Genomic DNA, 27,573 nt, shown 5'->3' with positions numbered 1-27,573 from the left:
CAGAGCTCCTGTAATTTCCTGTCTTATCTCCTAAAGCAGCCCGGGATGCAATTCAACCGGACTGGAGGATTTGTCTGTTTTCAAGCCTGAGAGAGACTCCAATACTTCCCCATTTCCTATGTCAAATTGTGCAAACTCCTCATAGTCCCTTTTCCTGAAGTCTGTACCTATGTTCTCCTTTTCCAGAGAGAAGACCTAAGAGAAGTATTCATTTAACACACTTCCAATGTCTTGTGGCTTCATTAGGCCCGCTTAGTTCCTAATGGTTAACCACTTCTCTTTAATGTATTTATGAAAAATCTTAGGAATCCCCCAATCCTGTTAGCAAGTCCTTTCTTCATGCCCTATTTTTGTTCTTCTAATTGCTTTCTTTGTTGAAACAAATTAAAATTGGGATGGCCCAAAAGGCCAGGATTTGGTGAATGCGACATCCTGGAGGGTTATAGGGTTGGAAGAGATGAATGAGACAGGAAGGGCCAAGACCATAGATTTGAAAATGTAGGTGACAATTTTAAAGTTACTTTACCAAGTGTTAAGTGAAAAATGTTTTACTGTAAGTTACAACACGGGCATCAGAGGTTTGGACAAACTCAGGCTTTTGGAAGGTAGAATGGGGGGGACCATTTAGGAATGGTTTCGACTTGTCCAATCTAAAGACAGCAAAGACATGAACAAAGGTTTCAGCCAATCAACTCAGACTGAGGCTAATTGGATGATGTGGAGTAGGTAAAAATAGGCGGGGCAAGTGAAGGTACAAATGAGGTCAATAGGTCACCTCAGGATCAAGTGTGGTTCCAGGTCGAAACAGATTGGTTTAATCTCAGATCATTCCTCCAGGAGGTGGAATTAGTAGCTGGGGAGCCCAATTAAAAATTAACAATTAAACTTGATTAGATTATTCTTGGAATACTGCGTACAGTTCTGGTTGCCATATTCCACAAGACCATAAGATATAGGAGCAGAAATAAGCTATTTGCCACACTGAATCTGGTCTGATAATCCTGAGGCCCACTTATTCCCATTACCCTTGATTCTATTCCTAGTTAAACAAAATCTGTCTAGCTTAACCTTGAATATACTTAATGACCCAGAATCGACAGCGAAGAGTTTTGAGAAGAAGAATTCTGCAGATTCACCATACTTTCAGAAAAATTTTAAAATCACACAACCCCAGGTTATAGTCCAACAGGTTTATTTGGAGGCACTAGCTTTCAGAGCACTGCTCCAAAAATTCCGTTGCATCTCTGTGTTAAGTGGGCAGCCCCTTATTCTGAGATTATGCCCTCTGTTCGTGGACTTTCCCACAAAGGGAAATAACCTATCCACATCAACTCTGTCACTGGGTCAAAATCCTGGAACTCTCTCCCCATCAACATTGAGTGTGCTCACCCCAAATGGAATGGAGTGGTTGAAGAAGGATCTCACCACCAACTTCTCAAGGGATGGGCAATAAGTGCTGGCCAGCCAGCAATGCCCACATCTTGAGAGTGAATTTATTAAAAAAAGCCCCTGAAAAATCTGACATATTTGTGAAGTCTGACCACAGTCTTGTACAGTTTTAAATCACGCTACACCAGGTTATAGTCCAACAGGTGTATTTGGAAGTATTAGCTAGTACTTCCAAACAAACCTATTGGGCAATAACCTGGAGTCATGTGATTTTTAACTTTGTCCACCCCAATCCAACACTGTTTTTATACCTGGCAGACACAGACAGTTCAAAATTCAATCAACCAGTATAATCTCAGAAGGATCAGCCTCCCCCCAAGGACAAGTGTTTTTAATAGATTGCCCACTCTGCCAGTCCAGTTAGAAATGATTGAACTTGCTCAAAACAAGTACTGTGTATAACATCTGCTGTGGAGCAGGAGCAGCGGGTTCCACAGCTGGATTCGATATGGCTGAAACTGTGCAACACACTCTGATGGGGGCCCTCTGTGGCGCAGTGGTAGTGTCCCTATTCCTGCACCAGGAGGCCTAGGTTCATATCCTAGCTGCACCAGAGGTGTGTAATAACATCTCTGAACAGGTTGATTAGAAAAAAATAGATTAAAAAAGAAAGCAAACATGTTGTGGAGCATTCTTGTGGTGCAGTGTTAGTGTCCCTACCTTTGAACTAGGACGCCTATGTTTACATCTGTGTACAATTTGATTAGAAATAGAAATATGCTCTGTGCTCTGACTGGTTCAACTTCTGTCTCTGTTAATAATTTAAATACTAGTTTGGAGGATTATTTTAAAAACATAAACAGTTCAGATGTGCACAGGTTATATGTAGATGGCAGCTGTTGTAAAAGGCAAATTCTTACCACAAAACTTCAACAAGAGTTGTTCAGCAGCTTCTACCTCTGTGGATGACAGGGTCACATCAACTAGGAGAAAGTGAGGACTGCAGATGCTGGAGATCAGAGCTTAAAAATGTGTTGCTAGAAAAGCGCAGCAGGTCAGGCAGCATCAAAGGAGCAGGAGAATTGACGTTTCGGGCATAAGCCCTTCTTCAGGAATCTGAATCTGCCAAGACTGGTTCAACTTCTGCCAAGTTCCTGAAGAAGGGCTCATGCCCGAAACGTCGATTCTCCTGCTCCTTTGATGCTGCCAGACCTGCTGCGCTTTTCCAGCAACATATTTTTAAGCTTAGGGTCACATCAACGCAGAATCTTGTCTATAAGTGAGCTTTTGAAGCAGAGTGGCTTAACTCAGTTTCAATCCGTGCCAAGGAAACCTTATGTGATTAGATCCTAATGGATCAAATTCAACAAGCTAGCCTCTCTTCCCCCACTCCACTGTTCCCACTTACTGCCCTCCAGAATTACTCTCACTCTTTGACAAAAGCCGGCTGGAAAATTCAAAGAGATGCTATTAGTTTACAGGTCTTGCTCATATACCATTGGTGATCGGCTCAGTGTTCTACTCACGAACTTGCCCAGAGACAGGTTAGTTTGAAGCCAGGTTCGCAGAGTCTAATATATCAATGTGAGGAGTATTAATTTGCACACTCAGAATTTAATTGACAGGACTATGAATGGAACACTTTTCTAGTCAAAAAGGAAACCAAGCACACAACTGATGGAAGGGTTTCCAATGATGAAAGGTCTGAATCCACAAGAGCTTTTATGCCAAGTAACAGAATTGCAAAAGGGGCTTGACTTAAAAGTTCAGGACCATAAGGAAAAATTAGAGATTGCAGAAGCAACATTGTTCAGTGTGGAACATGGGCAACGGAACTGGAAATTTTAATTCCATAGAAGAACTTGTCAACAAATGGGGTTCCATTACAGGTCATTCTGCCATAATGTGCGCTTCATCATTCGTGATAACGCGAATGAAAAATTGGGGACACTGTTTCTAAAATATAAACTTTTTAAACGAGTGTTGGCTGTAACGCGATTGCATTGCCAACATTTTAAGCACTGTTTCTAAAGAGCAGTTTTTATATAATGGGGGGGTTGCACAAGCACACAACAATCCCTAGTAGGGTAGCACGATGGCCCAGTGGTTAGCACTAGTGCCTCACAGCACCAGGGTCCTAGGTTCGATCCCAGCCTACAGTGTGGAAATAGGCCCTTCGGCCCAACAAGTCCACACCGATCCGCTGAAGAATAGCCCACCCAGACTCATTTCCCTCTGCCTAATGCACCTAACACTATGGGCAATTTAGCATGGCCAATTCCCAGCCTTCGGGCACAGGCCTTCCTGAAGAAGGGCCTGTGCCTGAAACGTCGAATCTCCTGTTCCCTGGATGCTGCCTGACCTGCTGTGCTGTTCCAGCAATAAAGTTTCAACCCAGCCTTGAGTGACCGTCTGTGTGGAGTTTGCACACTGTCCCCGTGTCTGCGTGGGTTTCCTCCGGGTGCTCCAGTTTCCTCCCACAGTCCAAAGATGTGCAGGTCAGGTGAATTGGCCATGCTAAATTGCCCGTAGTGTTAGGTGCATTAGGCAGAGGGAAATGAGTCTGGGTGGGCTATTCTTCAGCGGATCGGTGTGGACTTGTTGGGCCGAAGGGCCTATTTCCACACTGTAGGTAATCTCATCTAATCGTATTGTAGAAGAACCACCTGTACACCAAAGCAATAGTTAGGATGGGATAAGTGGGCTGGATTAGCTGAAGTCATGTGCAGAACAGATAATATCACAGAAATGGAATATTTTCATTTATATCCTCAGTCGTGCTAGGCACCCAATTCTGTCGACATTTTCTTTTCCACAGCTGCTGCTTTTCAAGCATTTTCCATTTCTCCAGCTTTGCTGCTATTTAAAGCCTCCCTCTCACACCTCAATTTCAATTGTAGAAATGTGACTTTGTCACTTCCTGCCTTAGGTCACCAAATGTAATCTGTCCCAGTTGGATTGGTAGTGAACAACTTGTGCCAACTACAGAGCATTAACTGTAACTCTGTGTACGCCCACCATAGAGGAGACTCTTGAAAGTAATTCCAGGAAAAGAAAACCAGTGTCTCAAACTGAGTAATGTTTAAAAAGCCTGAAGAGGAAAGCCAAATGTCAAAAAGAATTCCTGACTACTCAATGTCTTAGATATTCTCTCACCTTCAGCAGGTCAATCCTTGATTCTTCCCTTCCCTTCTGTTCCCTCCCCTGACTTCATTGGCCCCATTTCCATGAGCAAGCTTCCTCCTAACATCCGCTGCAAATCCACCAACTTCCCTCTGTTACCTGAACTATGCCTCCCTTCAAGGATTCAATTCAATTGTTCCAGTTTCTCCAGCTATGATGCTCTGATCTGATATCACTTTTCATAAGGGAATACTCCCCAAAGTTAACAAGACCTTTATTCATGTCTACCCATTTCATGCAAACTGCCCTTTCCCTTACCCTCCCTCCTTTGTTCCTACATTCAAAGAATCGTCCTCTGTCATTTCCTCCATTCCGAAAGGTCACCACCGAACACATCATTCTAACCCATCTCGTGGAGGGACCGTTCTCTCTGTGACACCCTGGTCCACTCTTCTGTCATTTCTAACATTTCCTCATCTCTGCGCAATGTCTCAACCATTCTCATCACTGCCCAAGGTCCCAACCATTCCTCATCACTGCCCTAAGTCCCAACCATTCCTCATCATTATCCAAGGACTCAACCATTCCTCATCACTGCCCAAGATCCCAATCATTTCCTCATCACTGCCCAAGGTCTCAATCATTCCTCATCACAGCCCAAGTTCCCAACCATTCCTCATCACTGCCCAAAGTCCCAACCATTCCTCATCATTGCCCAAGGACTCAACCATTCCTCATCACTGCCAAAGATCCCAATCTTTTCCTCATCACTGCCCAAGGTCTCAACCATTCCTCATCACTGCCCAAGATCCCAATCATTTCCTCATCACTGCCCAAGGTCTCAATCATTCCTCATCACTGCCCAAGGTCTCAACCATTCCTCATCATTGCCCAAGGTCTCAACCATTCCCCATCACTGCCCAAGGTCCCAATCATTTCCTCATCACTGCCCAAGGTCCCAATCATTTCCCCACCACTGCCCAAGATCCCAATCATTTTCTCATCACCGCCCAAGATCCCAATCATTTTCCCATCACTGCCCAAGGTCCCAATCATTTCCTCATCACTGCCCAAGGTCTCAACCATTTCCCCATCACTGCCCAAGGTCTCAACCATTTCTCATCGCTGCCCAAGGTCCCAATCATTTCCCCATCACTGCCCAAGATCCCAATCATTTCCCCATCACTGCCCAAGGTCCCAATCATTTCCTCATCACAGCCCGAGATTCCAACCATACCTCATCACTGCCCAAGATCCCAATCATTTCCTCATCACTGCCCAAGGTCTCAATCATTCCTCATCACTGCCCAAGTTCTCAACCATTTCTCATCCTGCCCAAGGATTCCTCATCACTGCCCAAGGTTCTCAACCATTTCTCATCACTGCCCAAGGTCTCAACCATTCCTCATCACTGCCAAAGGTCCCAACCATTCCTCATCACTGCCCAAGGTCCCAATCATTTCCTCATCACTGCCCAAGGTCTCAACCATTCCACATCACTGCCCAAGGTCCCAATCATTTCCTCATCACTGCCCAAGGTCTCAACCATTCCTCATCACTGCCCAAGGTCCCAACTATTCCTCATCACTGCCCAAGGTCTCAACCATTTCTCATCACTGCCCAAGTCCCAACTAACTGCCCAAGGTCTCAACAATTTCTCATCACTGCCCAAGGTCCCAACTATTCCTCATCACTGCCCAAGGTCTCAACCATTTCTCATCACTGCCCAAGGTCCCAACTATTCCTCATCACTGCCCAAGGTCTCAACCATTTCTCATCACTGCCCAAGGTCCCAACTATTCCTCATCACTGCCCAAGGTCTCAACCATTTCTCATCACTGCCCAAGGTCCCAACTATTCCTCATCACTGCCCAAGGTCTCAACCATTCCTCATCACTGCCCAAGGTCTCAACCATTCCTCATCACTGCCCAAGGTCTCAACCATTCCTCATCACTGCCCAAGGTCCCAATCATTTCCCCATCACTGCCCAAAGGTCTCAACCATTCCCCATCACTGCCCAAGGTCCCAATCATTTCCCCATCACTGCCCAAGGTCTCAACCATTCCTCATCACTGCCCAAGGTCCCAACTATTCCTCATCACTGCCCAAGGTCTCAACAATTTCTCATCACTGCCCAAGGTCCCAACTATTCCTCATCACTGCCCAAGGTCTCAACCATTTCTCATCACTGCCCAAGGTTCCAATCATTTCCCCATCACTGCCCAAGGTCCCAATCATTTCCCCATCACTGCCCAAGATCCCAATCATTTCCTCATCACTGCCCAAGGTCTTAACCATTTCCCCATCACTGCCCAAGGTCTCAATCATTCCTCATCACTGCCCAAGGTCCCAATCATTTCCCCATCACTGCCCAAGGTCCCAATCATTTCCCCATCACTGCCCAAGGTCCCAATCATTTCCTCATCACAGCCCAAGGTCTCAACCATTCCTCATCAGTGCCCAAGGTCTCAACTATTCCTCATCACTGCCCAAGGTCTCAACCATTTCCCCATCACTGCCCAAGGTCTCAACCATTCCTCATCACTGCCCAAGGTCCCAATCATTTCCCCTTCACTGCCCAAGATCCCAATCATTTCCCCTTCACTGCCCAAGATCCCAATCATTTCCCCATCACTGCCCAAGGTCCCAATCATTTCCCCATCACTGCCCAAGGTCCCAATCATTTCCCCATCACTGCCCAAGGTGCCAATCAATTCCCCATCACTGCTCAAGATCCCAATCATTTCCTCATCACTGCCCAAGGTCTCAATCATTTCCCCATCACTGCCCAAGGTTCCAACTACACCTTTTAAGTGAAGTAGTGTTTTACTTGTACTACTTTCGATCTTGTTTACTCTATTCACGGCTCACAATGTGATCTCCTTTCCATTGGCAATGTCTTTAGTGTCTAGAAAACAAGCAATTGGATACTTTGTGAAAAGGGGTTTACAATTTTGTGAAAGCTGAGTTGTGATAGAGGTATACAATATACATTATCATTTGGGATACGAGTTCTAAAATAGGTGTAGGTGGATGTTGGTCAGTTTTGAGGGTAACTTTATTTTTTTAAAAAAGTGAGCATCATTTCTAAGTAAGCATGTGACTTCAGTCATGACACTTGTGACGGTAATGGATGGGATGCATATGCTACTGAGGCAGTGGTCGAGGATGGGAGGTGATGGCCTAGTGGTATTATTGTGAGACTATTATTTCAGAAACTCTGCTCATGTTCTGGCAACTCGGATTCAAATTCTGCCACAGCAGATGGTGCATTTTGAATCCAATTGAAAAATCTACTCATGACATCTGCTGATTACCATGTACTGCCCTCCCTCAGCTGATGAATCAGTACTCCTCCATGTTGAACAACACTTAGAGGAAGCGCTGAGAGTGGAAAGTGTGCAAAATGTCCTCTGGATCGGGGATTTCATTGTCCACCATCAAAAGTGGCTCAGCAGCAGTACGACTGATCGAACTGGTTGGGTCCGAAAGGACATAGCTGCTAGACTGGGTGGTGAGGGAAGCAACAAGAGGGGAAAACATACTTGACCTCATCCTTAGCAATTAGCAGGCTGCAGATGCATCTGTTCATGACAGTATCAGCAAGAATGATCACCACTCAGTCCTTGTGTAGACCAAGCCCCACCTTCATATAGATAATACCTTCCACGGTGGGGTATGGCACTATCACAGTGTCAGATGGGACAGATTGGAACAGAACTAGCAACTCAAGGCTGGTATCCCAAGAGAGGCTGTGAGCCACTAACAGCAGCACAACCGCACTCCACAATTTTCAATCTCCTGGCCCGACATACCCCCACTCTGCCATTACCATCAACCCTGGTGGGGAAGGTGGGACATATACAAATGTGACAGTCTGCACCTGAACCATAATGGGACCAACATCCTTCCAGATAGGTTTGCTAGTGCTGCTGGAAGGAACTTAAACTGGTCTGGCCAGGGGAGGGGATACTGAATAGTGTTAAGTAAAGACACATCACGCTACAACAAGGAAAGCTCATCAGAGTGAGATCAGCTCTGTTGAGCGTCAAGAGAATAAGGCAAGGTTAGATGGTCTTTCCTTGAATGCTGGGAGTGTAATAGGTAAGACTGAGTTAAAGGCATGGATTGACACGTGGAAGTGTGACATTGTTGCCATCAGAGAAACATGGTTGAGAGAAGGGCTGGCAATGGCAACTGGACATTCCAGGGTATAGGACCTTTAGGTAAGACAGAGGAAGATGCAAAAAGAGGGGTGGTGTATCAGGCTGGGAGGTAAGGCAGGAAGTTGCAGGGGCTCAGAGATAAACATTTAATTTCTTTCTGGCCTTGGGCAATCTGACAGAGGACTGAAGGACAGCTAATGTGGTTCCACTTTTTAAGTAGGGTGGTAGAGATGAACCAGGGAAATACAGGCTGGTGAGTCTCATGTCAGTGATAGAGAAGCTACTGAAGAAATTTCTGAGTGAGAGAATTAATATCAATTTGGAAAGGCAAAGGTTAATTATAGATAGTCAACATGGCTTTGTCAGAGGGAGGTCGTGTCTAACAAATTTGTTAGAATTTTTTGAAAATGTGATCAAGTATGTGGATGAGGGAAGTTCAATTGATGTAGTTTATATGGATTTTAGTAAATCATTTGACCAGGTCCCACATGGGAGACTGAGAAAGAAGACTAAAGCACATGGGATTGAGGGAAACTTGGCGAGATGGTTCAGAAACTGACTTAGTAAGAGGACACAAAGGTAGTGGCAAAAGGCTGTTTGAGTGACTGAAGGCTGGTGTCCAGCGATGTACCACAAGGATCAGTACTGGGACCCTTATTGCTTGTTACATCCATAAATATATAGATGAAAATGTGGGGGGAACGTATAGCAATCTTGGTGACATCTGCAAATTTGCTATATGGTTAATAACAAAGAAAACATTTATGGGTTACAGGAAGATATAGATGGGTTGGTCAGATGGGTAAGACAGTATTTAACCCTAAAAGGTGTGAGGTGATGTACTTTGGAAGAAGAAACACAATGAGGTAGTATTTAATGAATTGGAGGACACTGTATAGCTCAGAGGAACAGAGAGATCTTGGGGCAATTATTCACTGATCCCAGAATTCCACAGAGCATGTGAATAGGATAATATGGGACACTTGCTTTCATCAGTCATGAGAGCAAGGAGGTTATGTTGGAGTTGTGCAGAGCATTGGCCAGGCTACTACATGAGTACCGTGTGCAATTGTGGTCACCTGACTTTGGGAAGGATGTGAGGGGGTATGGAGGAGGTTCACCAGGATGTTACCTGTGATGGAGAAATTGAGCTCTAAGGAGAGACTAGATAGGTTTGGATTGTTTTCTTTAGAGCAGAGAAGGTCAAGATGGGTGGGGGGGGTGGGGGGGCATGATTGAGATGTTTTAAGATTGAGGGGTATGAACAGGGTGAATAGAGAATTTAAGGGGTCAATCACAAGAATGCATAGTTTTAAGGTGAGGGGCAGGAGATTCAGAGGAGATTTGAGAAAAAAACATTTTCACTCAAGTGGGTGGTGGGATCTGGAATGTACTGCCTGGGAAGATAATGGAGGGAGAAACCTTAGAACATTTAAAAAAATGTTTGGATGCGCACTTAAAATATCAAATCATTCAAAGATATGGAACAAATGCAGGAAATTGGGATCAGTGTGCCCTTGTGTGGTAGTTGTCATTGTAGTCTGGATAGGCCAAAGGGCCTTTTCTGAGCTGTATGACAATGAATCTCTGACATCGAGTCATAAATGGTGGTTGACAATTAAACAATTCACTGGAGGAGTCGGCTCCACAAGTATCCCCATCCTCAATTATGGAAAAGCATAGCACACAATGCAAAAGATAAGGCTGAAGCACTCATAGCAATCTTCAGCTAGGAGTGCTGGGTGGACTATCCATTTCATCTCCAGCCTATTTGATTCATTCCATGCGATACTGCGCTCCAGAACTTGCCATTCCCCAGCCAAGCTGTTCCAGTACAGTTAAAACACTGGCATGTACCTGGAAACTGGAAAATTGCCCAGATATATCCTGTACATAAAATGTAGGACAAATCCAACCCCACCAATTACCAACCCACCAGTCTACTCTCAACCATCAGTAAAGTGATGGAAGGTGTCATTGACAGTGTTCTAAGCAGCACCTACTCAGCAATAACCTGCTCAGTGACTCAGTTTGAGTTCCATCAGGGCCACTCAGCTCCTGACCCCATTACAGCCTTGGTTCAAACATGGACAATAGAGCTGAATTCCAGAGGGGAGGGGAGACGGACAGCCTTTGATATTAAGGCTGCTTTCAACCAAATGTGGCATCAAGGAGACGGGGAAAACTGGAATCACTAGATATCAGGGGGCAAACTCTCCAGTAGGTGGAGTCATTCCTGACACATAGGAAGATGGTTGTGGTTGTTGGAGATCAGTCATCTTAGCTCCAGGATATCTCTGCAGGAGTTCCTTAAGGGTACTGTCTGAGGCTGAACCATCTTCAGCTGCTTCATCAATGACCTTTACTCCACCGTTACATCAGAATGAGGATGTTTGCCGATGATTGCAAAATGTTCAGCACCATTTGCAACTCCTTAGATACGGAAGTAGAGGACGACCTCCGTATCCATGGATCCAGTTTCTGCGGTTTCAGATACCCATGGTTTATCATGGCCCGAACATATTTACAGGGAAACTTCCAGAACCAGGGACCAGGGGGTTGCCAGGAAGGTAAACTTCCAATTGAAATGAATGGGGTCACTACTGTCTGTGTTTCTGGCTTCCGCCGCGGTAGGTCTCGGAATGTATCCCCCACAGGTATAGATGGCCTATTGCAGTCCAAGTCCAATTGCAACAAGACCTAGACAATATCCATGCTCGGGCTGACAAATGGCTAGTAACATCTGCACCACACATGAGAGGCAATGACCACCTCCAATGAAAGAGAATCTAAACACCACCCTTTTGGTGTTATCATCACTGAATCCTCCACTAACAACATCCTTGAGGTTACCATTGACCAGAAACACAACGGGACACATCACATAAACACAGCGGCTACAAGAGCAGGTCAGAGGTTAGGAATACTGCAGTGAATAACTCACTTCCTGACTCCCAAAGCCTGTCCACCATCTACAAGGCACTAGTCAGGAGTGTGATGGAATACTCCCTACTTGCCTGGATGACTGCAGCTCCAGCAACACTCGAGAAATGTGACACCGTCCGGGACAAAGAAGCCCCTTTGACTGGCACCACATCCACAATCATCCACCACTGATGCTCTGTGGCAGCAGTCTGTACTATCTACAAGTTTTTTTATTAAATTCATTCATGGGATGAGTGTGTTGCTGGCCTTGCTTAATTGTCCAGGTAAGAGCCCACTGCTGTGGGTCTGGATTCACATGAAACCAGGTAAGGATGGCAGTTTCCTTTCCTATAGGACAGTGGTGAACCAGATGGGTTATTCCCACAATGGTTTCATTAGACTCTTAATTCCTGATTTTTATTGAATTCAAATTCAACTATCTGCTGTGGTGGGAATTGGACCTACATCAGCAGAACACTGCCTGGGTCTCTAGATTAACATTCCAGTCATAATGCCACTAGGCCATCACTTCCTGCACTGCAGGAATTCACCAAAAATCTTCAGACAGCACCTTCCAAACCAGTGACCATTCCCATTTCGTAGGACAAGAGCATCAGATACGTGAGAACACCGTCGCCTGGCATATTTCTGATATTATAATGATTGGGATTTAAAAATACTTTGTTCTGAAACATTTTCGGTTGACTGCAGGTGCAGGAAGTTGTATAAATATAGGATCTCTTTTTTTTCCCCCTAAATTGCAGAGGTTATGCTGTATAAGTAGGGATGGCAATGGTCTAATCATGATGCCATTGAACCAGTAACACAAAGGTCCAGGCTAGGGCTCTCGGGAATGGATTTAAATCACACCATACAGCTGTTAAAAATTAAGATCAATTCATAAATCTGGCATATGAAGCTAGTGTCTGAGATCGCAACCACAAAATTAGTGCCAAATGTCAGAAAAACCCATGTGGTTCACTAATGTCCTTGAGGGAAGGAAATCTGCTGGCCTGACCTAACTTGACCTACATGTGACTCCAGACCCATAACAATGTGGCCTGGCCAGCTAATTAGACCAACGACATGAAAGGGTGTGCAATACATGCCAGGAATGCTCAAATCCCAAAGAATAATAACAAATAAGTGAAGGGAGCTCATGATTCATTCAGCGAATCACTCTCCAGAATCAATTAATCAGCAGGAATAACATTTTCCCAGAATGTTTCCTCGAAGCAACAGTTTTTCCCCGACTTTAGAATTCAATTCGATGACTAATTACAAGCCGTTCCTTCTCGTAGATTATCTCCAAGATACTAATGGCATGTCCACTATTTATTGAACTCAAGGGTACAATTTGGATCGAATATACACTTTTATTACTGCAATTCCAAGCGCCCGATCATATGTTTTGGTCGGTGAACTCATTGGTAGAGTATTTAAATGCTATCTTTTGGGTGTCTGCACTTTTCAAGGGTTGTGGAGCTGGAGGACAATACAGAAATATGGAAGGGGGTATGGTGAGGTGAGGCCATCATTTGACCGTAGGAATGAGTATTTTAAATTTGAGGTGTCTCTTAACCAGAAGCCAATGCAGGTCAGTGATCTTAGGAATTAAAGGTGAATAGGACAGTGTGAGTTAGGGCATAGGTAGCAGAGTTTTGGGATTAGCTAAAGTTTACAAAAGCTGTTTGGTGATATTCTGTGATAAACCTTACAAAGTCCATGGGGAATTATTCATTAATCTCTTTATGGAGCTCATTGAGTGCGAATTCACTTGGTAACGGGCAATGAGTGCCTAGTTGGAATTTATCACCCGAACCCTTGTATCCCTACACCTGGACCAGGAGACCCAGGTTCAAGTCCCACCTGTTCCAGAGATGTGTTGTAACATCTCTAAATGAGTTGATTAAAAAATATCCAGGACAAAAGGAATCAAAGGGCATGGGGAGAGAATGGGAACAGGGTACTGAGGTGGATGATCACCCATGATCATGCTGAATGGTGAAACAGAGTCAAAGAGTGTGGCGCTGGAAAAGCCCAGTTGGCCAGGCAGCATCCGGGGAGGAGGCGAATCGATGTTTCAGGCATAAGCTCTTCATCAGGAATAGCTTATACTGGAAATGTTGGTTCTCCTGCTCCTCAGATGCTGCCTGATTGGCTGTGTTCTTTCAGTGCCACACTCTTTGACTCTGATCTCCAGTGTCTGCAGTGCTCACTTTCCCCTGAACAGTGAAACAGGCTTAAGGAGCCTCTTGCTCCTGTTTCTAAAACAATAGAGCAGACCCAAGGATGGGTCTGCAGATACGCTAGAGCGGGACTAGCCGATGTACACCACAAGCAGTGGCCCTATTTTGGTATTCAATAATAAATGATGTTCCTTTAAGTGATTACACTGGCAACAAGAGTAAGGTTTTGGACAGCCTGGCCACTAAGACCAAGATGGGGAAATATTGGAAATACTGCTGTTTGGGAAATTGGAACCTTAGAATGCGGGTGTACAGGATTGGCACCAGTATGTTGAAAGAACGTGATACTTTTTCAGACAAACAGGATAGAAAGGAATCACTGACAAAAAAAAATTCTCCTGACCATTTGTGGATATCCAACTTTCAGCATCATAAAGAGTTGAACCCACCTGGCAGACCCAGAGTCAAGATCTTTTGACAAACTGACAGATATGGTCTTGTCCCACCACGACCCCAAAACATCTGTTATATTGTAGTGTTACAGGTTTAACACGGCCAACAGACTTCCAGGAGAACCAGATACTGACTTCTTGTTAAGACTTGGGGAAATTGGTGGAACACAGAATACGGTCTGCACTTTGCTAAATGTTAAGGGATCACTTAGTTTGTGGAAATAATAATGTTGCAAACTAAAGGAGTCTAGATTAGAGTGGTGCTGGAAAAGCACAGCAGGTCAGGCAGCATCCGAGCAGCAGGAAAATCGACATTTCGGGCAAAGGCTCTTCATCAGGGGCATTCCTGATGAAGGGCTTTTGCCTGAAATGTCAATTTTCCTGCTGCTCGGATGCTGCCTGACCTGCTGTGTTTTTCCAGCACCACTCTAATCTAGACTCTGATCTCCAGCATCTGCAGTCGTCACTTTCGCCCTGCAATCTAAAGGAACCTACTCACTGAACCAGATCTGGACCTCAAGAAAGCCATAGAACTGGCCCTAGTCCACAAAAATGTGGAATAGAGGAGGGGGGAGGTTCAGCGTTCCATATTCGGTATTGTCCTCAACTTTGGCCGACTCCCATATCACAGAGCCAAGGCCCCAGCAGACAAACTCATGGCTCCCATTGGTTGACAAGGAAAGGCGATTGGAACTGGATTGCAAGGTTCCAGAATTGAACATAAGAACATAAGAAATAGGAGTAGGCCATCTGCCCCCTCGATCCTTCAACAAGATCATGGCTAATCTTTTCATGGTCTCAGCTCCACTGACACACCTGACCACCCATAAGCCTTAATTCCTTCACTGTTCAAAAATCTATCTTTGCCTTAAAAACATTTAACAAAGTAGCCTCAACTGCTTCACCGGGCAACTTAAATATTTCAAGGCATTTAAGCTGGCACTTTCACAAAGTAAAGAATGTGGGGTTGGAAACTGATCTCACACAAACAGCATACGTTTCGGCCCTATTTAGGTGACATCCTCAGCGCTTGGGAGCCTCCTGTGAAGCACTTCTGTGATCTTTCCTCCGGCGTTTATAGTGATTTCTATCTGCCGCTTCCGGTTGTCAGTTCCAGCTGTCCACTGCAGTGGCCGGTATATTGGGTCCAGGTTGATGTGCTTATTGATTGAATCTGTGGATGAGTGCCATGCCTCTAGGAATTCCCTGGCTGTTCTCTGTTTGGCTTGTCCTATAATAGTGGTGTTGCAGCAGAGACAAACCATTATAAATGCCAGAGGAAACATCACAGAAGCGCTTCACTAGAGGCTCCCAAACACTGAGGATGTCACCTAGACAGGGGACGAAATGTTTGCAACACAAATTCCCAGCTCGGCGAACAGAACCACAACAACGAGCACCCGAGCTACAAATCTTCTCACAAACTTTGAACAAACAGCAATGCTCATCATCAGATACTCATCAGGGACAGGGACAGGGTGACAGCTAAGAAGTGGAGTTTGTGGTGTGGCTGTCAACACTGCTTTGGTCTTCTGAATAATTGGTTGGAGGACATCTCTGCTCATTTGGTATTAGATAATAGACAAATCAAAGACCTTGGCTGTGACTCACCAGATAGGAATGGAACCCAGTGAGGCACGCCCATCGATCTAAGTGACAATGGAGAGGTGTTGGATGAGGATCAAAAGCTAAAGGCAGTTCAAAATGATTGTGAAGAAATACTTCCCAGTGGTGAAAGTGGATTTCAATTGCTGTTTCCAATCACGCCATTTCAGTTCTGTGACAGGAGAGATTTCTATGATAGGTCACAGGGTGACTGACTGCAATGCGAAATCAGTCACACCAAAAGAGAAAGGAATGTTATTTCTCTCCCCTGACAATGTGAATTAATTAGCAGATGATCAGTTACACCAGAAATGGTGTGACCCGCTTGTTGAACACCCAACAGGTCCCATATCCATGCTCAGGAGACCAACCCAAATATTGGGGTCCTAAGTTTCAGAAGTAGATATAGTTCCCAGTCTCAGATCAGCTAGCCTTACTGGTTAGTCATCTCATTTATGTAATCTTGCTGATTGTAGGACAGTGAAATCCTTTTAAAAGAAATGTATTAACAGTTTTTCTGTGATATGGGATCAAATATTAGGTAAATACAAAAGGCCTTTGTACTGTACAGTGATGAATGAAGAGCTGGCAAAAATCTCAGTCAATATCTCTGACCTAAAGGCATTAAATCAGACTTTGAGATTTGCAGTTGTGGAAAGTGCTGAACTTTACACAACAAGTCTAAGGTAACAATATCAGTTCCAGCTGCCAGGTGAACATTGATCTCCAGTTTACAATGGAATTTGAGATCTCGTATTACTGCTCAGAATAGTGTCTTTATTTTTCAGATTCTGTTACTGAACTTTAGTAGGTGTTCCCATTGGGCTAGACTTTATTATCCTGTAAAGGCTTATCAAAACAGCCTTGAACTGCTGACTGCTGATAAAGCTAACACAGCCAGGTCAAAGTTACTTTATGCTAACAATGTTGGCAATGCTGACAATTCATTCTCCACACATTCCAGTTGCTAATATTTGGAAGGATTCATTTGTATACTGGTTGAACAAGCTGCAAGTATTTTTTTTTGTTCATTCATTGTATCTCTAGCAACATAACATGTAATGTCCATCTCTGGGGAAGGTAGTTGTGAGCTGTCTGTGTTTCAGGTTATCTGAGCATGCTGTTAAGAAGGAATTTTGACGCAGTGATGGGATATAATTCCAAGACAAGATGTTGTGTCGCTTGTCTGGGAACTTTAACGTGGTGATAACTGCTCATGTGGTAGAGCTCCCAAGTTTGGGAGATGCTTTTGAAGGAGGATTGGTAAGATGCTGCCTTACATCATGTCCTCAAATAACTATTCTATAACAGAGTAGTAAAAAGTATTTTTTTCGGAATAGAGTTGTGCAGCACGGAAACAGACCCTTCAATCCAACTTGTCCATGCTGACCAGATATCTTAAATTAGGCTGGTCCTATTTGGCCCATATCCCTCTGACCCCTTCCTATTCATATACCCATCCAGATGCCTTTTAAATGCTGTAATTGTACCAGCCTCCACCACTTCCTCTGGCAGCTCATTACATACACGCATCACCCTCTGTGTGTAAAAGTTGCCCCTTAGATCCCCTTTAAATCTTTCCCCTCTCACCTTAACCCTATGCCCTCTAGTTTTGGACTCCTCTACCCTAGAGAAAAGACCATGAGTATTTGCCCTGTCCATGCCCCTCATGACTTTATGAACCTCTGTAACTCCGTCTGCTGCTCCTAAATCTTGCCCAGATGGGGGAAAAAAACTACAATTCCTCCTCACAAACTCGTGAGGGCGTGTAATAGATTTCTCCCACAGATCAGTGATGCAACAGCTCATTATAGGTTTGATTGAGTGTGGACTAACAGACAATGACCCAGACACCACCATCACTATCCCTGTGTAGGCCTTGTCTGACTGGCAGGACAGACACAGCAGAGGGTGGTAATGTAATGGTATACTGTCAGGAAAGCATTGCCTTGAGAGTCCTCAACATTGACTCCAGACCCCATGAAGTCTCATGGCACAAGATCAAACGTGGGCAAGGAAACCTGATTACTATGCACAGCCCTCCTCAGCTGATAAATTAGTATTCCTCCATGTTGAGCAACACTTGGTATAGTTAATGTCCTTGTGCATGGATGAGAAAAGGATGCATTCAATTACAGCAAGATAATGTTGGCCTTTTATTACAAGATTGATCAAGTGTAAAAGTAGCCAAATCATACTACCTCTGAACACGTGTGACGGCACATGTAGAATACCGTGCAGGATTTGGGTTCCGTTATTTACAGAGTGTGACAGTTATATTAGAAATAGTTCAGAGAAGGTTCATTAGGGGCTGATTTCATGAGATGACAAAGTCATCTTATGAGAAATGACAAAATGGGGCAAAACTCTACTTTGATTGGAGTCATCAATATCAAAAAGGTTCTTTTTAAGAGGTCAATCGTTTGTTTGCCAGGGGGGTTGGAGTCAGGAGTTTATCAAGGTAATGTCCTCGATAGAACAATGGTAATACCAAACCAAATGTGTTTGCCTTCTAATTCACACACAATCCTGACTAGGATATACGCCATATATTTCTTCACTGCTGTTGTGTCAACATCCTCAAACTCCCTTCCAAACATTATACTGCGTGTACCAGCACTACATAGACTGAGTTGGTTCAAGAAGATAGCTCACCACCTTCCCCATACCACTTAATGATGAGCAATAAATGCAGTTCTTGCCAGTGAGGTATAGGAGCCCTGTACTAATACCATGGTTTTTGTATTCATGGTTCGAGATAAACACTCAGGATGAGAATCTGTTGGATGAGTGTGGCATTTTCCTATAAAAGGACACTGCAGCCTCACGGCAGCTGGAGTCTGAGAGAGAGACATAGTTCACAATCAGAGGCAGCCTGAGGAGTGACAGCAGAATGAGGTACACCAGAGAGAGATGGTAAGGTTATCAATACAATGGAGCAAGGGGAGAGGGGCCTGGTGACTTGTAGTTTTAATCTTAGTTTGGATGTGTAATGTTCTGAATGTGAGCTTCCAACAGGAAGTCTCACCTGAGGAATGGAGACTACCATCCCCATTATTATAAATCAGTTAATGTGGGAGGCTACATTCTGTGACTAAATCAACTAGGAGATAATGAAGACTGCAGATGCTGGAGATCAGAATCGAGAGTGTAGTGCTGGAAAAGCACAGCACAGGGGCGCCACAGTGGCTCAGTGGTTAGCACTGCTGCCTCACAGCACCAGGGTCCCAGGTTCGATTCCAGCCTCGGGCGACTGTCTGTGTGGAATTTGCACATTCTCCCCGTGTCTGCGTGGGTTTCCTCCGGGTGCTCCGGTTTCCTCCCACAATCCAAAGATGTGCAGGTCAGGTGAATTAGCCATGCTAAATTGTCCATAGTGTTAGGTGCATTAGTCAGAGGGAAATGGGTCTGATGGGTTACTCTCAGGAGGGTTGGTGTGGACTGGTTAGGCCAAAGGGCCTGTTTCACACTGTAGGGAATCTAAAAAAAAGATGATGCAGTATCCCAGGAGCAGGAGGATCAATGTTTCAGGCATAAGCCCATCACCAGGAATGAGGCTTGTGGGCCGGAGCTGAGAGATAAATGGGAGGGGAGGTGGGGGTTGCGGGGAGGTAGCTGGGAAAGCGATAGGTGGATGAAGGTGAGGGAGAGGGTGATAGGTCAGGGGGGGCAGTGATGGACAGGTCTGGACGGCAGTGCTGAATTGGAGGCTTGGGACTGGGATACTGTTGGGGGAGGGGAAATGAGGAAGCTGTTGGAATCCACATTTATCCCGTGTGGGTGCAGGGTCCCTAGGCGGAATATGAGGCGTTCTTCCTCCAGGCATCAATTGGTAACGGTTTGGCGATGGAGGAGGCCCAGGACCTGCATGTCCTTGATGGAGTGGGAGGGAAAGTTGAAGTGTTCAGCTACAGGCCAGTGGGGTTGGTGGGTGTGAGTATCCCAGAGATGTCCTCTGAAACGATCTGCAAGAAGGTGTCCCGTCTCCCCCAGACCCAGTGAATTATATATCTTAATGTTATTTTGTTGCAGTACTCAACCTGAATAGTCAGAGACATAGAGTCATACAGCTTCGGCCTGACTCATCCATGACAATCAAGTTTCCTAAATTGAACTAGTCCCATTTGATTGCGTTTGGGCCATATCCCTGTAAACCTTTCCTGTCCAAATATCTTTTAAAATGTTGTAATTGTACTTGTCTCCACCACTTCCTCTGGCAGCTCGTTCCACATAAGCATCACCCTCTGTGTGAAAACGTTGTCCCGCAGGTCTCTTTTAAATCTTTGCCCTCTCCCTTTAAACCCACGTCCTCTAGTTCTGGTCTCCCCTACCCCAGGGAAAGGACTTTGGCAAGTCACCTTATCTATGCCCCTCTCAACTTTATAAACCTCTCTCCTCAACTTTTTTTTTTAAGATTCCCGACTGTGTGGGAACAGCCTTTTGGCCCAACAAGTCCACACCGACCCTCCGAAGAGTAACCTGCCCAGACCCATTCCCCTCTGACTAACACATCTAACCCAATGGGACAATTTAGCATGGCCAATTCACCCGACCTGCACATTTTTGGACTGTGGGAGGGAATGGAGCACCCGGAGGAAACCCACACAGACACAGCGAGAATGTGCAAACTCCACATGGACAGTCGCCTGAGGCTGGAGTCGAACCTGGGTCCCTGGCGTGGTGAGGCAATGGTGCTAACCACTGAGCCACCGTGCCAAACTTCCTAACCTCCAGGGAAAACAATCCCAGCCTCTCCTTATAACTCAAACCCTCCAGTCTTGATATTATCCTTTTTTGCTCTCTTTCCTTTTTAATAACATGCTTCCTTTGGCAGGGTGGCCAGAATCGTATACAGTACTCTAACTATGGCCTTACCAATACCATGGAATATCAGTGACCTTTCAAATATAGAAAGTTTAAAATCAAGAGAATGAATTATTCTTATCTAATGTTCATCATCAAATATTCAAGAGGCAGCAGAATCCCTGGTTTTGCTTTGCTGTTCAGATTAGACAATGTATCCCAGTTTACATGTGGATCTAATCTGGACCATATGGTCGACTCCTGCTTCCATTTTGTGCTGGTATCACGAGTATTATATTGGAATCTCTCTCTCCATTAAATGGCAACCAAAAAAAAGTCTTTCAAATATCCACCCAACTACTCAATTTTCATGAAAACCTTTTGCTTGAATAGATGTGTAACGGGCAGCTGTACTCTAGGGGAACACAGAGAGATAGTTGATGACAGCACATTGTGTGACTATTCCTGAATCAGTTTCCCTCTGCAGACATCTAAACCATTCCATATATTTGACAGAATCATCTGATAGATGTATATAAAATCATCGAAGGCATGTACAGTTGGAGTCTCTTTCCCAGGGTGGATATGATTGCACAGTTGAGAGGGGAAAATTTTAAAGGAGATGTGTGAGGCAAGTGTTTTTTTTAATGCAAAGGGTGGTTGGTGCCCCGAACACACTGTCAGAGGAGGTGGTAGATTAGCGACGTTTAAGGGGCATTTAAACATACACGCGAATGAGCAGGGAATAGAAAGGTATGGACCATGTGCATGAGATAGGTTTAGTTTAGTTTAGCACCACAGTCGGCATGGATATGATGGGCTGAAGGGCCTATTCCTGTGTTCTATGTTCTAAAGGAGGTTGGGCCTGAGCTCATTTGAGTTTAGAGGAACAGGAGTGATCTTACTGAAACACGTAAGATTGTAAGAGGACTTAACAGACAGGATGCTGAGAATATAATTCCCCTCGTGAGTGAACTCTTTAACAAAAAAAGCAGGTGGAGAAAGGAATGAGGGACTTCCCATTACGTGAAATGGGGGAGAAAATATGGCAGGTAGGAAAGTGGATTGACACCATTATAACATCTGACATGATTGTATTCAATGGTGGAACAGCTTTGATGGACTGAATGGCCTACTTCTGATCCTAGATCTTGCATTTTTATGGAGAATAAAAGTTACAGAATTCAGCGAGGAATTTTGGAAGCACCACTACTGACCAAGTCCTGATGCTGGTATCTGCCAGATTGGTTCTGTGGAACGTGGTGGGGAAGTAAAGGAGAATGTTGATCTCACTCTCTGTGTACCTTCTCTGGAGCTGTAACATTGTATTCCTTGCTCTGTTCTATTACCCTAAAGCACTTTGTATAATATGATCTGCCTGTACTGCATGCAAAACAAAAATTTTCACTGTACCGAGGTACATGTGACAATAATAAACCAAATCAAATAAAAGAAATCCTAAACCTTGTCGTCACCAATCATCCTGTCACAGATGCATTTGTCCGTGACAGTATTGTAGCAGTGACCGAGGCACAGTGGTCAAAGTGCACACTGCACAGTGCTTTTGGAGTTAAAGGCCTGTTGTCAGACTGAAGATACCCTCCTGCACTTGCTTGCTCTCTCCCCCAAAACAGCCACCCTGTAACGCTTACCTTGTCACTGCTGGATCCTCTGAGGAGTAGGCCTCAACCAGCAGACCATAAGGCCCAGAAGCTGTGGGCCTTCAAAGCTTCTGGCCAACTAGGTTGTGAAGACCTGTGATAGGGTGAGGTACTCACCCCGCTCTTCCCCACCCCACCCCAACACTCACCCCAAACAATTTAAACTAAAGTGGGAAAAATACACCCACTTTACCTGGAGAAAGACATTAACATCCTGCAAATCTCAAACACTGGTATTATACCAATAATAAGCTTTTCCTTTTCATTTGTTGTCATTTTAGAGAAAGTATTGTATTGTATTTTAAAAGACTGTACCTTGTTTCAGCTTCCGAAAACATCCTACACCTCTGACCTCCTGTGGACACACACACACACACTTCTCTGTGCCAGTGATTATCCCTTCAGCTGTCTTAGGTCCACATTCCATCATCAAAACTTCTCTTCCCAGTCCTTGCCATTCTCCATAAATTCCACTCTTAATCAAATATACTCACTCCTACTAATAACTCCTTCTGTGGGTTTGATATTTTGTCTGGTTGTACTGTTGTGTAGTATATTGGGAGGTTTTCACTGATAAACTTGCTATCATTTGCAAGTTTTTGGATAAATGCCATTAAGGGATCATGGGAGAGTTAGGCATGAACTTAGGACCCACAGTCAATGTAGGTTAGGCAGAGACTCTGATTCCCTGAATAGTCTGTACCTGACATCAGGAGATCAGCATGTCACAGAACAGGGTGCAGGAGACAGTGCCTGTTCCATAGTCACCTTGGTTTCCATGTCCATGCCAGTGGGCTTGGTCAGGAGCTACAGGGTGTGAATGATAAATGGAATTTGGGGGGGGGGGGAGAGCAAAGGGGAGGCAATGATGGATACAAATGGTGGAGGAGGCCTCTCAGACAACTGAAGAATTAGGATCAGGCAACTTTAACACCTCATTTTAACCAACACCCATCCCCTGAAAGCCTCAAGGATAGTGTAAACATGACTGGGCACCAGTAGTAAACGTAACAACTAGGGTGCGGAGGTTGGGGGGGAGGTGTGTGGAAAAGAGCCAAGGACACACTAGGTGGCACATTAAAAGGTGCAGGGGTGGGTAGCAAGAGTCCTTATTGAAACTCTTTCCTCTATTTACTACGGCCCTCTGCAATTCTTGTTTATCCTCATCACAAATAAAATGAGCTGTGATTTCCATTGGCCTATCCCAAAACTCCCCCGTATTACCAAGCTTCAGTGAGTTCCACTCAAATACAATTTTAAACCCTGAGCCACATTTTGCCATTTTTGATTTTACTATTTTAAAACTTGTGTGAGGATTGTTAATGAATTCCCCTCCTTTTGAAACAAAAGCAAATTTTTGGCCGTATCATTGACCATTCTTTATGGAGCACACTTAGAGTTGTTCCAGACAGAGAGAGAGAGAAAAATACAAAACCTGGGGATGGTGGGTAGAAAATAAGAGACAACTTTGTTCGAGAAACAAGACAGCCCACATTCCTCTCACACAAAGTGCGCTGTCAATCTGACCCCTGTGTGAAAAGAGAAAATACACTTTGTAGAGTCAAATGTGGGCCAGGTATGCATTTTATAAACCATGAAAATATGCAGGTAGGGTGTTCTCAAAGCCCATGTAAAAACTCAAATTGTTGTGAAGGGAATGCACTGCCTGAAAGGTGGTTAGAACCAGATTCAATCTGATCTTTCAGACGAGAGGTGGAGAAATACTTGGAGGGCTTAGAAAGGGAGAGTGGGATTCACATGTTGGGCTGAATGGCGTCTTTCTGTACAGAATCATTCTGTGGTTCGAAAAGCTAAGTGTTGAATGAACAGCAGCTCACACCTTGATGCTTTGTTTAATATTCCTGGCAAGAGGATAAGTTCGACAACATATTGAATGTGTGCATACCGTGAAAGGCACAATTACTCAAAGGATGTAAACTTGGATGAACTTAGTGGTTGTGGGAGGGGTCAGAGCTTGGACTGTATCTCATGAAGAAAATAGCCAGAGATCTCCCTCTATGTACAGTGACAGGGAATGAGCCCCATCGCCAAGGAACGAACATGGACTATTTGTAACAGAGGTGTCTACAGCACAGGCGATCTGGGGTAACCTGGAACAATCAATACCTTCCAGTCACCTCTCTCTTTCACTATTTTAAAATAGTAAAATCAAAAGGAATGTCACCAAACTGGTACCATTCGGAACTTTTTGGACTGATACCTTGAAGATTGGACAAAATGGTAGGTTTTAAGAGAGAAAAGCTGATGGAAAGAACTCCAGAGCCTAAGAGTCAGTAGGCTGTAGGCACAACTGCCCAAAATACAGTAAAGAGAGTGTGAATTTAAAAGAGGCCAGAATTGGAGAAGTGCAGAGACCTTCATGAGTTGTAGAACAGGAGGAAAACAGAGGAGTGAGGCCATGGGTGCTTTGAAAATGTAGTATGCAGATGAAGAGGGAAATCTTTCAGCAGGACGTTTGACAGATTCCAATCTCAAATATGAATATGTTCAGCAAAGGAGCTTCATGCCCATTAATTCAAGGATAGTGTGTACACAAGTTGCCACTCAGATTGATAGTAGGGATGTACATTTTGGTCTTTAAAGGTATGAGAATATTCATCTCACTAAAACCGATCACATTGTTTGTTAATTCTATGTCAAATAAACTAGTCTTACACCCAATTGCCCCTCTCCAGAGTGATTGACCTTTTAAACAGGCAGATCATGTACAATCCTGCTAGAGTCCTAAATTATAGACTGAAAGTCATGCTATCAGTTGACTGAATTTAGATAATAAAGGTGTACTCCTCACATCGGGAATTTGAGGTCAGTTTATGGGACTGATAAACTGTCATGTCCAATGTTACAATCTCAAATGGATCACCAGACAAGTCCCTCTCAAACTCCCTGCCCCACCCAGCCCCACACCAACCCCTCTTCATCTCACAAAGCTGACACAGATTTCCAGTTAATGGCATTCTGGAAGAAAGGCAGGTCACATCTAAAACAGCAGGCAGGATTAGCAGGTGCTTGATACTGACTGTAAAGTGAGTTTTGATTTTTCAATCCCAATAACCGAGAACATAGATCAAAGTCTAAACGCATTGTCCTGGAGCGCTGGACCGAGGAATTGTTAGTAGAAGAGAAAGGGAAAGTGTTTTTCATCTCCCATTGTTAATACATGCAAAACAAGATTTCACACAAACGTTCAGACTGTGAGTTTAATGTTGCACAAACTAAAATCTGTGTGTCATTAAGTAATGTAAATTAAACTGAGACAGGTTAAAATAAACAAGCCAGTCAGAGGAATAAGTCACTGAGGCAGTGCCTCAATATCAGACTGTGCATACTTGCTCAACTCTGCGGGTAAACGCTCAGTTCCAGCACAGGATTACAAACACACTCAGACCTTACCTTACAGGTTGTTGCGGCTTCTGTTCAGACAGAGGTGTACCTGTGGGTGCTCTGTGCTCCCACTCTAACCTCGCCACATTGTTACGGTGAGGTGCAGAGTGTGAGAGTGAGATTGCACCACACCCAAGCCTGCAGAGAGGGAGGGCCAGAGATTTACTGCTTGCCAAAGTTCCAATAAAACAGGATATCATGTGAAGGAAAGGATCCGAGGAAGGTTATAGTTGCTGTTCAAAGTTTTTTAAGAAGTAGCGAAAGGAAGCGCAGTAGTAAATGCGCTGCTGGACATACGTGACTTCTTCACTGATTAACTCCTTCCAACTCATAGCCTCAGGAAAGTCTCACATCACTTCCCCTCATGAACTGAGGACAATGAGCTTACCAGCAGGTCCTTCATTCAGAAAGTGCAGCCAATGTCAGTACAAGTTCAACATAATAGCAATAAGAAACCAAAGCCTGTTGCTTTGGTCAGAGGGTGACATAATAGCTTGAATAGAGGAAACTCCATTAATCCTGAAAAGGTGCCATCAGATCTGACAGTGTGGTACTCCGACAGTGCCGACCCTCCGACAGTGCAGTGCTCCCTCAGCGCCGACCCTCCGACAGTGCGGTGCTCCCTCAGCGCCGACTCTCTGACGGTGCGGCGCTCCCTCAGCGCCGACCCTCCGACAGTGCGGTGCTCCCTCAGCGCCGACTCTCTGAGGGTGCGGCGCTCCCTCAGCGCTGACCCTCCGACAGTGCGGCGCTCCCTCAGCGCCGACCCTCTGACGGTGCGGTGCTCCCTCAGCACCGACTCTCTGATGGTGCGGAGCTCCCTCAGCACCGACCCTCCGACAGTGCGGCGCTCCCTCAGCGCCGACCCTCTGACGGTGCGGCGCTCCATCAGCACCAACTCTCTGACGGTGCGGTACTCCCTCAGCGCCGACCCTCCGACAGTGCGGCGCTCTCTCAGCGCCGACCCTCCGAAGGTGCGGCGCTCCCTCAGCGCCGACCCTCCGACGCTCCCTCAGCGCCGACCCTCCGACGCTCCCTCAGCGCCGACCATCTGACGGTGCGGCGCTCCCTCAGCGCCGACCCTCTGACGGTGCGGCGCTCCCTCAGCGCCGACCCTCTGACGGTGCGGCACTCCCTCAGCGCCAACCTGGAAACTGACCAGACTGACTGGGGTGAGGCAGTGTGTAGCAGCTCCAGGCTGAGGATGAGGTGATTGAAGTCCTTCTAGGACAAGACAGGGGGTTCTCGCAAAATGTCAAGTGCTACAACAATATGGCTCCATTGTAACAACAATATGAGACCACTACAACAACCATACGACACAACTACAATAATGCACATCTACAACAACAATACACAGCTGCTACTATAATATGACACAATTAAAGCAATGGTAGCGATGCTGCTGTTAGAGAACACTGTGACAGCAACAATATAGCACAACTACAGCAACAATACACAACGACAGCAACAATATACAACTACAGCAACAGTACACAACGACAGCAACAGTACACAACTACAGCAACAGTACATAACTACAGCAACAGTACACAACTGCAATGCATCACTACTACAGCAACAATACACAACTACAGCAACAGTACACAACTACAATGCATCACTACTACAGCAATAGTACACAAGTACAGCAACAATACACAACTACAACAACATTACACAACTACAATGCATCACTACTACAGCAATAGTACACAAGTACAGCAACAATACACAACTACAACAACAATACACAATTACAGCAACAATACACAACTACAGCAACAGTACACAACTACAATGCATCACTACTACAGCAATAGTACACAAGTACAGCAACAATACACAACTACA

At 44.9% G+C, this 27,573-nt stretch overlaps 1 protein-coding gene across 3 annotated transcripts in view; it reads right to left on the bottom strand.

Annotated features, from left to right (window-relative positions):
- Positions 1–27,573, bottom strand: part of LOC122565152 (A-kinase anchor protein 2-like) — a 125,786-nt gene that overhangs the window by 27,729 nt on the left and 70,484 nt on the right. The gene's annotated exons all lie outside the window — the stretch shown is intronic.

Source organism: Chiloscyllium plagiosum, chromosome 31, assembly GCF_004010195.1.
Source record: "Chiloscyllium plagiosum isolate BGI_BamShark_2017 chromosome 31, ASM401019v2, whole genome shotgun sequence".
NCBI lineage: Eukaryota > Metazoa > Chordata > Chondrichthyes > Orectolobiformes > Hemiscylliidae > Chiloscyllium > Chiloscyllium plagiosum.
This window is presented reverse-complemented; position numbering and strand designations above follow the sequence as displayed.